General features: G+C 48.1%; 1 protein-coding gene across 9 annotated transcripts in view; it reads left to right on the top strand.

Moving 5' to 3' along the window:
• SLC39A11 (solute carrier family 39 member 11) overlaps window positions 1–13,844 on the top strand; it is a 564,073-nt gene that overhangs the window by 1,085 nt on the left and 549,144 nt on the right. The gene's annotated exons all lie outside the window — the stretch shown is intronic.

The raw sequence follows: 13,844 nt of genomic DNA, 5'->3' as shown, positions 1-13,844 counted from the left end.
GTTTTCCATTTCGTTTAAAATCGACGTTTAGCCCCTGAAGACGTTTTCCCTGCGAGAGCCTGACCTTGGTGGCCACGGAGGAGGACGGCGGGCTGGGCGCGAAAGGCCGGGACTCCCTGGGGAACGCAGCGCCCGACGGGTGGGCGCTCCTCACGTGGCCCAGGAATAGTAGAATCTGGAGATTGTGGCTTGTTTCTGCTAAGTCCCAGACCCTTCTTATTTATTTATTTATTTATTTTGGAAGATTTCACCTACACCAATGTCGACAAAACGATGAAATGTGCGCAGCGGCCAGGCTGAGGCCCCAGCAACTCCGGGCCTCGCGTGCATCCCTGCTCGTTCCCTCTCCCACCCGCCACCCCCGGACGCACAGAGTTTCAATCTGCAAATAAATGGTGCGTTTATAATATTCGAGTTTACCCCGCAAGAGCCTTGCAGCATAGGGAGTATCATTCTCACTTTGCAGATGGGGAAACGGGGGCCCGGAGAGGCAAAGGGTTTTACTCAGTAAAAGTGCAGTTTTCAAAGCCTGTCCACGAGATTATCTTATTTTCTGGGCACATCCGCCATGCCAGGTAGGTAGGAATCATATTCCTAGTCTATTTATGAAGGAAAAGAAAAACAGAAAAGCTTGTTTGCCTGCCCAAATTACGTAGCTAATAGGTGACCCAGTCAGTATTTGGACCTCGATTTTTAAATTCCTGGCTCGCGCTCTTTTCTACATTTTCACGTAATTTCCCACAGAGCACCCTCTGTTGGCCGGCCTGCAGTTTGCAGTCTCTAATCCCATTCTGCAAGGGACACTCACTGGTATTCGGCTGATGAGCATCCGCAGTATCTCCTTTCTGTGTTTGGGGAATTCATCGCTGTCTAGCAAGATCTTTTTTCTGGGACTCTTCATAGCTACGGTGCAAGCCTGCGGCCTGGAACTGGCACATCAGGCACAAGTGCCTAGGACTTGGGCGAAGAGTTAGTGATGTTAAGCAGGTGACCGCTGGGTGCGGCGGCTCACGCCTGTAATCCCAGCACTTTGGGAGCCCAAGGCCTGTGGATCCCTTGAGCCCAGGAGTTCAAGACCAGCCTGGGCAACATGGCCAAACCCCGTCTTTTCAAAAAAATACAAAAAAAAAAAAGGGCCGCGCACCAGGTGGCTCATGCCTGTAATCCCAGCACTTTGGGAGGCCAAGGCAGGCGGATCACTTTAAATCAGGAGTTCGACACCAGCCTGGCCAATATGGTGAAACTCTGTCTCTACTAAAAATACAAAAATTAGCCGGGCGTGGTGGCACACAGCTGTAATCCCAGCTACTCGGGAGGCTGAGGCAGCAGATGAGAGACTGAGGCAAGAGAATCACTTGAATTTGGGAGACAGAGGTTGCAGTGAGCCTAGATCAAGCTACTGCACTCTAGCCTGAGCGACAGAGGGAGACTCTGTCTCAAAAAAAAGAAAAAATTAGCAGGGTGTAGTGGTGTGGGCCTGTAGGCCTGTAGTCCCAGCCACTTGGCAAGAGGATCACTTGAGCCTGTGGAGGTCTGCAGCAGTGAGCCATGATTGGGCCATGCATTCCAGCCTAGGCAACAGAAGGAGACCCTGTCTCACACACACACACACACAGAAAATCGCAGGCGACAGGGGCGATTGCATTTTGGTGGTGGCACAGGTATCACCAGCAACATCCACTCCCTAAGGACAGCAAGGGCAGTGAACCCAGGTGCAACTCCCAGCTGCTAATGTTGGTGGTGGTGCTGGGGCAGCCGTGGGCACCCACAATGATGTCCTTGGCAGAATCACCCTGTAGTGTGCTCGGCTGAGTTCTAAATGTTCTGTTTCCCTTCCTGCCTGCCTGCCTGTCCCCTGAGCCTGCCTCCCCATCTTTCCCAGAGATTCTATGAGCTGTCCAATGTTTTACTGATCAATTTTGTTTCTTTGAAAGGTAAAATCGGTTTCCCTGGTTTGCCCTAGCCCTAACTGATATACACTGCACTGAGGTTCCAGCTCCATAGGAGTTCGGTTGAAGCTTTTCCTACAGCAAGGGGAGAAATGTCAACATATCAGGGATAGTGTGGGGGCCCGGGGCTTTGTATGGGATGGCTCTTGTGCTTGTGCACAATACCTGTAGGCTCAGGTAGAGAAAAGACATACTGGCCAGCTTTCAGCTCTGCAGTGTGTGTGTGTGTGTGTGTTTTGAGACAGGGTCTCACTGTTGCCCAGGCTGGAGTGCAGGTGCAGGTGCAATCACGGCTTCCTGAAGCTTCCACCTCTTGGGCTCAAGCGATCCTCCCACCTCTGCCTCCCTAGTAGCTGGGATTACAGGTGTACATCACCATGACCGGCTAATTTTTTAATTTTTGTGTAAAGACAGGGCCTTACTGTGTTGCCCAGGCTGGTCTCGAATTCCTGGGCTCAAGGGATCCTCCCACCTCAGCCTCCCAAAGCCCTGATGTTACAGGTGTGAGCTACCGCACCCAGTCCAGTGTGTGTTTTGAAATCAGGGTGTTCCCTGCCTTTCCTCTGTATTTCCCTGGCCAAGTTCATCTGACTGGCCTGAAGATGCCGCTGTTGTTCCTCTGCCTGTAGAACTGAGCACTGACAGAAGCTGTCACCTGACTGCCTGGTCACTGGAAAAGCTCCTGGTCGTGGAGGAAATGTGTCTTTACCTTTTTCCTCTCCATGGCTCCTTTCCTTGTCCTGTGCCTCCTGGGACAGCACCACCCCCTTCCTCTGGCTTCTGCATGTCAACTGGGACCATCAAAACCACGGATCGGGGGCAAAGAACTCAGCTTCCACAGCCAGACGAGGCACTGTGCTGGGGACAGCAAGACAGAGATGAGAACCTAGAGCCTTTTTTCTCAGGGTATGAAGAGGTGCCTGAGTGAAAGAGGTACCTTTTCGCCTTATTGCTGTAGTTTAGTTCTGGTTTAGGGATGAGTACATGTGTGTTGTGTGATGACCTTTAGGGTCAAGCAACCTGCCTGAGATCACACAGGTGCCTGTCTTCAGATCCCCTGGCTCTGGAAGTCCTCGATCTTTCTACATTGTCACATTATTGGCTTCAAAGAAAATTTCAGAATATGAAGAGACAGATGGCTCAAACACTTCTGGGCACCATTCGGTTGGTACCCATACTGCTTCCTGATCTCTGCCTATGGGTGGGTCTCTGCAGTCGGTTTGGGCACCCAAGCTGGAGTGGCTATCCAGTGATTCAGGGGCAGATGACACATGGGGTGGCCATGCCTGGTAGCCAACCATCTACATGGTGGAGGGCTGTCTTTCAACACAGCGGATATATTCTGACATTTTCGTTTCTGTAGACCCATCGGCACACTTTTTTTTTTTTTTTTTTTCTTTTTGAGACGGAGTCTCACTCTGTCACCCAGGCTGGAGAACATTGGCATGACCTCAGCTCACTGCAGCCTTCTCATCCCGAGCTCAAGCGATTCTTGTGCCTCATCCTCCCGAGTATCTGGGACTACTGGCGTGCACTACCACATCTGGCTAATTTTTTTGTATTTTTAGTAGTGACAGGGTTTTACCATTTTGGCCAGGCTGGTCTCAAACTCCTGACCTCAGGTGATCTGCCTGCCTCAGCCTCCCAAAGTGTTGGTATTACAGGCGTGAGCCACAGCGCCCAGTCCCCATTGGCACACTCTTATCTCATTCAGAACATTGAGCAGTCAGATTTCTCCTGCTATTTATTTATTTAAGACTGGAGTACGGTAGCATGATCACAGCTCACTGCAGCCTTGACCTCCTAGGCCCAAGCGGTCCTCCCACCTCAGCCTCTGGAGTAGCTAGGACCATAGGAATGCACTGCTACATCCAGCTAATTTCTAAATTTTTTGTAGAGATGGGGTCTCACTATGTTGTCCAGGCTGGTCTTGAACTCTTGGCCTCAAGTTATCTTTCTGCCTCAGCCTCCCAAAGTGCTGGGATTACAGGTGTGAGCCACTGTACCCAGCTCTCTTTATTTTTTTATTTTTTCTTTGAGACTGAGTCTGGCTCTGTTGCCCAGGCTGGAGTGCAGTGGCCGGATCTCAGCTCACTGCAAGCTCCGCCTCCCGGGTTTACGCCATTCTCCGGCCTCAGCCTCCTGAGTAGCTGGGACTACAGGCGCCCACCACCACGCCCGGCTAGTTTTTTTGTATTTTTAGTAGAGACGGGGTTTCACCGTGTTAGCCAGGATGGTCTCGATCTCCTGACGTAGTGATCCGCCTGCCTCAGCCTCCCAAAGTGCTGGGATTACAGGTGTGAGCCACTGTACCCAGCTCTCTTTATTTTTAAGAGAAATATAGAAAGCAAGCCAGGATAATGTCCAAAGTGGAGAGTTTTAACACTGCAGATTTTGTAGACACCACATGTTCTTTCCTTTTTTTTTTTTTTTTTTTTTTTTTTTTTTGAGACGGAGTCTCGCTCTGCCGCCCAGGCTGGAGTGCAGTGGCCGGATCTCAGCTCACTGCAGGCTCCGCCTCCCGGGTTCACGCAATTCTCCTGCCTCAGCCTCCCCAGTAGCTGGGACTACAGGCGCCCGCCACCTCGCCCGGCTAGTTTTTTGTATTTTTTAGTAGAGATGGGGTTTCACCGTGTCAGCCAGGATGGTCTCGATCTCCTGACCTCGTGATCCACCCGCCTCGGCCTCCCAAAGTGCTGGGATTACAGGCTTGAGCCACCGCGCCCGGCCCACATGTTCTTTCCTTATGCAATCTGTGATCTAGCATCTGGGAGCATGGGTCCCATAGATCTTGGCTGTCAAATCAAATGATTCAATAAATATTTGCAAAATATGCCAAGCGTATATGTTATGTAATCACAGTGTCTGCACAAAGGATGCATTGGAAAAGGCACAAGGGCCTTTCGCCATCAGTTGTCTAATGATTGAAATAATAAAACCAGTAAGACAATTCTCACCCATCTCGTCTCACATCCACCTCAACCCTTCTTCCAATACCTCCTCTTTGATGTAAGGTGGCTGTGTTTTTGGCACGTCCATATAGACTCTGAAGAGTGAACCTGCTAAATCTTGTGCCTGTGGCCTGATGATGTTGGACGAAGGGGCATTCTCTGATAAACCTAGGAGGGAATAGAAGCTGGGGATACCTGGAGAAGAGAGAATAAATGGGAGAGACAAAATTACCTAGGAAAATGAAAACAAGAAATTTAACTAGCTAAGCTAGGAGAAATGGAAAGGGAGAAAGTGAGAAGAAGAAAAAAGGAAAGGAGAGGAAATTGGAAATTGATCACAAATTAACAAACAGGGGAGGAAAGACAGGGAAATTTGATGTAGTAAGGGATATACTGTCCATAAAAGTAACATCTGGGGCAGGGCAGGAGGTTGAATTCCACACTATTGCTCAGTGGGATTCGGACATTTGGTGTTTGCTCTTGGCTGAGATGCCAATGGGATCAAGAGAGCCCTAATGTAGTTGTCTTGACATCTTATCTTTATGGCAGTGTTTATCAGCCTGTGTCTGCTGGAGGTGACATTTGTGGTAGAAGGGGTGGTTATTTGACTTCACTGTTTGCAGATACCTGAGACTCTGCCTTCAACAAACAGCCAGGCGGGCATGTTTGCAGAAACTCCTACATTTGTTCCTCCAGCCCCTGTGCTCCTGCCTCCTTAGAAACTCCACTTGGGACCAGTGATGGTGGCTCATGCCTGTAATCCCAGCACTTTGGTAGGCCAAAGCCTCCCAAAGGATCTCCTGAGACCAGGAGTTTGAGACCAGCCCGGCCAACATAGTGAAACCCCGTGTCTATTAAAAAAATACAAAAATTAACCAGGCATGGTGGTGGGCACCTGTAGTCCCAGCTCGGGAGACTGAGGCAGGAGAATTGCTTGAACCCAGGAGGCAGAGGTTGCGGTGAGCCAAGATGGCGCCACTGCACTCCAGCCTGGGTGACAGAGCGAGACTCTTGTCTCCAAAAAAGAAAAGAAACTCCACTTGGATGTCTAAGAGACATCTCAAACTTAACACATCCAGAATAACAACTCTCTTCTTAGTGGCCCTCCTAGGCCCTCACTCCAAGTCATTCCTATCTCAAGAAATGGCACAGCCCAGCTATTCATGGCTCAAACTCGGGAAGTCTTCCATCTCTGTCTCACTCTCCACACCCAGTGGTTTCACAAGCCCTATAGGCTCTTCCTCCAAAACAGAGATGGATGAGCTTTTGCTATAAAGAGCCAGATAGTAAGTGGACTGTGCAGACCCTGTGGTCCTTGTCTTTTTTTATTTTGGGGGTAAAGATGGAGTTTCACCATGTTGGCCAGGCTGGTCTCAAACTCCTGACCTCAAGTGATCCGCCCATCTCAGCCTCCCAAAGTGCTGGGATTACAGGCATGAACCACTGCACCCGGCCAACCTTGCGGTCTCTGTCAACACAATTCAGCAAGGCCATCGTAGCCCCAAAGCAGCAACAGGCAGCACATCAGCAGATGGGTATGGCTGTGTACAGTAAGACTTTATAGGCATCCCACAGTATCCGAGGGGGATTGGATCCAGGACCCCTGCATATCTCCAAATTCATGCATACTCAAGGCCTGCAGTCAACCTGTGAAACCTGTGAGTATGAAAAGTGAACCTTCCATATACACAGGTTTTGCATCCCACAAATTCTCTATTTCCAATCAGTGTTTGGTTGAAAAAAATCAGGAAAAAAGTGGACCCGTGCAGTTTAAACGCCTGTTGTTCAAGGACCAACTGTATTTACTAAAACAGGCAAAGGGCCCATTTTGGCTCTTGGACCGTGGTTTGGTGACCCCTGCTCTTCTTCCATCTCCACTGTCCAGGTTACCAGTTCCTCATCCTTTCTTTCTTTTCTTTACTTTTTTTTTTTTTTTTTGGAGGCGGAGTCTCCCTCTGTTGCCCAGGCTGGAGTGCAGTGGCATGATCTTGGCTCACTGCAACCTCCGCCTCCCGGGTTCAAGTGATTCTCCTGCCTCAGTTTCTCAAGTAGCTGGGATTACAGGCATGCACTACCACACCCAGCTAATTTTTGTATTTTTAGTAGAGACAGGGTTTCACCATGTTGGCCAGGCTGGCCTCGAATTCCTGGCCTCAAGTGATCCGCCTACCTCAGCCTCCCAAAGTGCTGGGATTACAGGCGTGAGCTACCATGCCTGGCCCTTTTTCTTTTTCTTTTTCTTTTTTTTTTTCTTGAGACAGGATCTTGCTCTGTTACCCAGACTGGAGTGCAGTGTTGCAATCACAGCTGCCTGCAGCCTTGACTTTCCAGGCTCAAGCGATCCTCCCACCTAAACCTCCTGAGTAGCTGGGACAACAGGTGTGTGCCACCACCACTGGCTAATTTTTAATTTTTTTTTTCTTTTTCTTTCTTTCTTTCTTTTTTTGAGAGGGGAGTCTCACTTTGTCACCCAGGATGGAGTGCAGTGGCATGATCTCAGCTCACTACAACCTCTACCTCCAGGCTCAAGCAATCCTCCCACCTCAGCCTTCCGAGTACGTGGGGCCACAAGCATGTGCCACCATGCCTGGCTAATTTTTGTGTTTTGGGTAGAGATGGGGTTTTGCCATATTTCCTAGGCTGGTCTTGAACTCCCGAGCTCAGGTGATCTGCCCTCCTCGGCCTCCCAAAGTGCTGAGATTACAGGCATGAGCCAGTGCATCTGGCCTAATTTTTGAATTTTTTTATAGAGACGGGGTTTCACTATGTTGTCCAGGCTGGTATTGAACTTCTGGCCTCAAATGATCCTTCTGCCTTGGCCTCCCAAACTGCTGGGATTATTGGCGTGAGCCACCATACCCAGCCTCTACTTTTGACCCCTTTTAGTTCATGTTCCTTGCCACAAAGCCCACTTTTAAAAGTGGAAACCAGGTTTTGTGTATCCTTTACTTAAACCCCCCCCCGGCTGCCCATCCCTCTTGGCCAGATGCAAACTCCCATCAAAGACCTTCAAGTCCCTGCGTGGCCTGACCCCCTGCTTGACCCCACTCTCCTCCTCCCTCACTCTACTCTGGCCTCCTTGGTTTTCTTGCTGCTTCATAAACAAGCTTTGGCTCCCTCCTTCCTAAAGCCGTTGCTTTTGCTGTTTCTTCTGCAGATCTTCATATGTCTGTCACCTCCTCCAAGAAGCCTGCCTGAACCACCCATCTAAATTAAAAGCTGGTGTTTATCAACAGCTCAATACATGTCAGCCACTGTTATCACTCTTATGAAACTCGAATGTGAACTGTCTTGATCCTGTGTCCTTTTTTTTTCTCTTGAGATAGGGTCTTGCTCTGTTGCCCAGGCTGGACTGTAGTGGTGCCATCACAGCTCACTCTAGCCTCGACCCCTTGGGCTCGAGTGATTCTCCCACCTTAGCCTGCTGAGTAGCTGGGACCACAAGTGCGTGCCATCATGCCTGGCTATTTTTTTGGAGAGACAGGGTCTTGCTATGTTGCCTAGCTGGTTTCAAACTCTTGGGCTCAAGCAGCCTTCCCGCCTCAACTTCCTAAAGTGCTGGGATTACAGGAATGAGTCACCATGCCTGCTTCAGATCCTGTTGTTATCTCCACTTCACTGAGGAGGAAACTGGGGCCAAGGGAGGGGTTATGTAATTTGCCCCAAATCATTGAGGAAGTAGCAGAGTTGAGATATAAACCAGCTGTGTGACTCTTGAACCCAGGCCTTTAACCCCCACTCTTTGCCACTTATGCATTTTCTTTTACTTTTTTGTTTTGAGAGGGCATTTCACGCTTGTTGCCTAGGCTAGAGTGCAGCGGTGCTGCCTAGACTAGAGTACAGTGGCACCGTATCGGCTCACTGCAACCTCCGCCTCCTGGGTTCAAGTGATTCTTCCACCTCAGCCTCCCAAGTAGCTGGGATTACAGGCATGCGCCACCACACCCAGCTAATTTTTGTTATTTTTAGTAGAGACAGGTTTAACCATGTTGGCCAGGCTGGTCTCGAACTCCTGACCTCAGGTGATCCGCCCACCTCGTTCTCCCAAAGTGTTGGAATTACAGGCGTGAGCCACTCACTGTGCCTGGCCTGCTTATGCATTTTCATTATAGCATTTGATGCGGTATTGAAATTACATCATCTATTTACGTGTGTTTGTCGAGTGTCTCTTTCACAACAAGGAGCAGAGACCTGGTCTGTCTTTTATTTATTTATTTATTTAGAGACAAGGTCTTGCTATGTTTCCCAGGTTGATCTCGAACTCCTGGCTCAAGGGATCCTCCCAACAGCCTCACAAGTAGGTGGGACTGCAGGCGTGCACCATTGTACCTGTCTTCTGCTCTATCTTTTGTCTTTCTTACTAAATTCTCAGCTTCTAAAACAATCTCTGGCACACAGTAGACACTCAATATTCATTGAGTGCCTGAATAAAAATTTAGCTTTGTAACAAGGTAACTTCCTGATATGCTAAAAAAAAAAACAAACCTGTAAATATTCCAACTATGCATTACCCTACAATTCTTAAATGAGAGAAAGAAAATGACCAGATTGATTTAGTCTAGTTTCAGAAATGCTGAATTCATTCATATTTATATTTATGACTATCATCAGCCCTTCCCCTCCCCCTCAAACAATGCGAAGTCTGGACTTTTGAATGTTCCTTATGGCGTTAGAGAAGGCTTCTGTCCCTTTTAAGCCTTTTTATTCCCTTAGTCCCGTGCCCAGTCTCCAGGCACCTCATCCGTCTCTTGGTGGTTCTTTTGCGCCTGCCCCCACCTCTGTATGTAGCTCCTTCATTCCATTCATTTCAGTTAAACCCTTGCGAGTGTGCCATCTGTCTCCAGCTGGACCCTGGAGCCGTGCAGATGGTGATAAACCCAGGATTCGCTGCACGCTCCTCTCTCTCTGGTGAGCCAAGCCCCGGGCCAACCGTGGTCCCACACTGGAGGGAGGAGGAAAAGGGCTCAGCGGTTTGTAACATACCACGAACTGCTGAGTTTCCAGAATGCTTTGGCAAGATGAAGCTCTGTTTAGGGAGGTGGAAGTTTATTCCTGGTCCCGTGTGGTAGAGACCATTTAATTCGGGTTAAGAGAGGAGTAAAGTCCTCTAGCCAGAAAGGCACACTCCTGGTGCAGCGTGTACCACCTTATCAGGTAGCCAGCTAATTGCATTTACTTTTCTGCACTCCGATTTGCTTTCATCTTGCGTCACATGGCTGATTTTGTTAGCGCTGGTCGAGCTTTCTACCGATGGCAGGATTAGAAGCCGTGGTTTAATATTAGCAATTTTGGAAAATGATCAGCTGTTTAACAACCAAAACATTTCTGGTCTTCTTTTGCTCTGATTAAAGGTGAGGGGACGCTAATATGTACTGGGTACCTCTCTATGTCTGATAATGTGACAAATTGTCTTCAATATTTTCTTTCTCTGATCTTTTTTTTTTTTTGAGATGGAGTCTTGCTCTGTTGCCCAGGTTGGAGTGCAGTGGCCGGATCTCAGCTCACTGCAAGCTCCGCCTCCCGGGTTCAGGCCATTCTCCTGCCTCAGCCTCCCGAGTAGCTGGGACTACAGGCGCCCGCCACCTCGCCCGGCTAATTTTTTTGTATTTTTTAGTAGAGACGGGGTTTCACCTTGTTAGCCAGGATGGTCTCGATCTCCTGACCTCGTGATCCGCCCGTCTCAGCCTCCCAAAGTGCTGGGATTACAGGCTTGAGCCACCGCGCCCGGCCTCTTTCTCTGATCTTAACAGAATTCCTGGAGGTACTTGGCGTTATCCCTGTTTTGCAAATGAGGAAGACTGGTCTCTGGAAGGTCAGGCACTTGCTCAAGCTCACACTTTCTGTAGGTGGTCATGCCATGTGGAGAAGTGGTTAAGAGTGCAGCTTCTGGGCAAGTGACTCAAGCGTGCCATACCTCAGTTTGCTCATCTGTATAATGGGAATAAAAGTAGCACCTACTTCATTCAGAGAGCTCTTATGGGAATTGAATGAGATGATGCATATTAAGTGCTTAGAACAGGGCTTGGTACATAGTGATCATAGCTACAAATCAGCTAATTTTTTTCTGATTTTAGTATCTAATTTAAGCAACTGGAAATTCGTTATGTTTTGGATTTGAGTGAAAGAAAGATGAGAAGATGGTAACAAGTTGGTTTTGGGGGCCTAATTTCTAAACTCTTGGCATTTCTCTATAGTCAGCTTTGCTGTCACTGAGACCTGGTGTGTCTTTATGGCATTTTTAGGGCACCCCTTTGTCATCTGCTTGACGATGACTTAAGCAGACATTCTGTTTAAACTAGGCTACAAAATCTGGAAGAAATCAGATGGGGCCATTAAAAATTAGTCTCCGTGGCTGGGTGTGGTGGCTCACACCTGTAATCCTAGCACTTTGAGAAGCTGAGGCGGGTGGATCACCTAGGTCAAGATTGAGTTCGAGACCAGCCTGGCCAACATGGCAAAACCCCGTCTCTACTAAAAATACAAAAAATCATCCGGGCTTGGTAGCAGGTGCCTGTAATCCCAGCTACTTGGGAGGCTGAGGCAGGAGAATCACTTGAACCCAGGAGACGAAGGTTGCAGTGAACCGAGATCATGCCACTGCACTCCAGCCTGGGCAACAGAGCAAGACACCGTCTTTAAAAAAAAAACAACAAAAAACCAGTCTGTGGACAAAATGGGATTCACCAGTAGTTGCCAATTTTCAAGGTTTTTCTTTTGTTTTTTTCTTTTGCTCTCAGACAAATGATTGCAAAGACCTTGGTAACATCTAGAAAAGACTTTATAGGCTTTTCGTTGGGCTTAGAGTTTTTTTTGTTTTGTTTGTTTGTTTGGTGAGATGGAGTCTCGCTCTGTCGCCCAGGCTGGAGTGCAGTGGCGCCATCTCGGCTCACTGCAAGTTCCGCCTCCCGGGTTCACGCCATTCTCCTGCCCCAGCCTCCCGAGTACTTGGGACTACAGGTGCCGCCACCTCGCCCGGCTAGTTTTTTTCTATTTTTAGTAGAGATGGGGTTTCACCGTGTTAGCCAGGATGGTCTCAATCTCCTGACCTTGTGATCCGCCTGCCTCGGCCTCTCAAAGTGCTGGGATTACAGGCGTGAGCCACCACACCCGGCGGGCTTAGAGTTTTAAAACAAATTGTTAAATTTTAAAGCCTATTTCTAGTTCAGGGCTTTAGGAAGCTTGGAAAGTGTAGGTTATGTCACTTAGGACTCTGGTCGTCTTTCATGAGCATGTGGGATGTTTTTCAGAGGCAGGTGGGGACAGGGGTGAGTTCACGTAGCTGGCCTAATGAACAAACTTCGATCTGAGTCTCTTTCATTGAGAATGTGATTTTGTGTGAAGATAGCTATAAAATGGTACACTTGTAAATTTTTTAAAAAGTAAGTCACTAAAAAGAAACATTTGCCGCTTGTTTTGTAGGATTAGGATTATACAATCACTTTTAACAGCAAATACGGAGGTAAATTCATCTGACAGAGAAACACACCCAGTCACAAAGTCTCATTAGAAAGCAAAAACAGTTTTAACTATTTTATTGAAATACTGGACATGCAGAGATGACATATTAGTAAGAATAATCACATTCAAAATACCATAATAATAATAATAATAATAAGCACAGCGACTCATGCCTGTAATCCCAGCACTTTGGGAGGCTGAGGTGGACAGATCACTTGACGTTAGGAATTCGAGACCAGCCTGGCCAACACGGCGAAAACCCATCTCTACTAAAAATATAAAAATTAGCCAGGCATGGTGGCACGTGCCTGTAATCCCAGCTACTGGGGAGGCTGAGGCAGGAGAATTGCTTGAACCCGGGAGGTGGAGGTTGCAGTGAGCCGAGATCGTACCATTGCACTCTAGTCTGGATGACAGAGCGAGAGTCTGTCTCGAAAAATAAATAATAATAATAATACAAATTCTACCTGTGGACCGTGTGCGCACCTATTCTTGACATGTTAAAACCATCAATCACATCACATAATTGAAACTGTTTTTGCAGTCAGAGCTGTTGAAGGCTTTTCCTGGATGTCCCGAGCTTCCTTGTCTCCATTTAGTCTTCAAAGACTGGGGTGATCTCAGTTTGTCAGCACCACCCAAAAGGACAGAGCGGGGGTGAGGGGTGTGTGGGAGCCGTGTGGAAAGTGTTCAGTTTCCTTTGATCATGATTGATCTACTGTTTATAAAGATCTGCTGTTGTTTATGGGTGAGTGACAGCCAGAGAGTGATGGACAGATTAGCTATGAAATCAGGAGTAGGAAGGATTCAGGAACAATGCGCTGTTCAGATTATACTAGCTTTTAACGAGTTCTAAACATCAGCTCCCCGTACTCCACGCCCTGCTCTTTATTGATGAGATGGCTCTCAGGATGTTGGACTCTCCAGTGGAGACTTTCCTGGGTCTTTCTCCTTGAATTGTCTGTTGCTACTTTTTATTGGCAATCAGAGTGTGCGTATGGGACCTCAGTGAGCTGGCTAAGCTGGCTGGTTGACCCCTCCAAGTTAATGGGAACCCTGTCTTAGCTGGCTGTTCCAACTAGGAGCCGTTTTCTCCTGCTCAGCTACATATTAAATTGCTTCTGTCAAAGGGCAGGCAAGACCAAAAGGAAGGAGAGATGGAGATAAAGAATGAGACCCGGCTCTGCTCCATCCACCCTGGGATGAAATGCCTTTGTTGACTCCTTCGAAATTGCTTCCCAACAGCATTTTATGAAAATGAAGTGTCCCTTTCGAGTTGTTTAAAGGAGATAATGTGGGATTCTCAAATGCCTCTTTAAAAAGGGATTTTAAGGCCGAGGCAGGGGGATCACTTGAGGTCAGGAGTTCAAGACCAGCCTGACCGACGTGGTGAAACCCCGTCTCTACTAAAATACAAAAATTAGCAGGGTGTGGTGGCACATTCCTGTAATCCCAGCTACTGGGGAGGCTGAGACACGAAAATTGC

The sequence above is a fragment of the Macaca fascicularis genome, chromosome 16 (assembly GCF_037993035.2).
Source record: "Macaca fascicularis isolate 582-1 chromosome 16, T2T-MFA8v1.1".
NCBI classification, from domain to species: domain Eukaryota; kingdom Metazoa; phylum Chordata; class Mammalia; order Primates; family Cercopithecidae; genus Macaca; species Macaca fascicularis.
The sequence above is the reverse complement of the archived record's forward strand: the minus strand, read 5'-3'. Positions and strand labels throughout refer to the sequence as shown.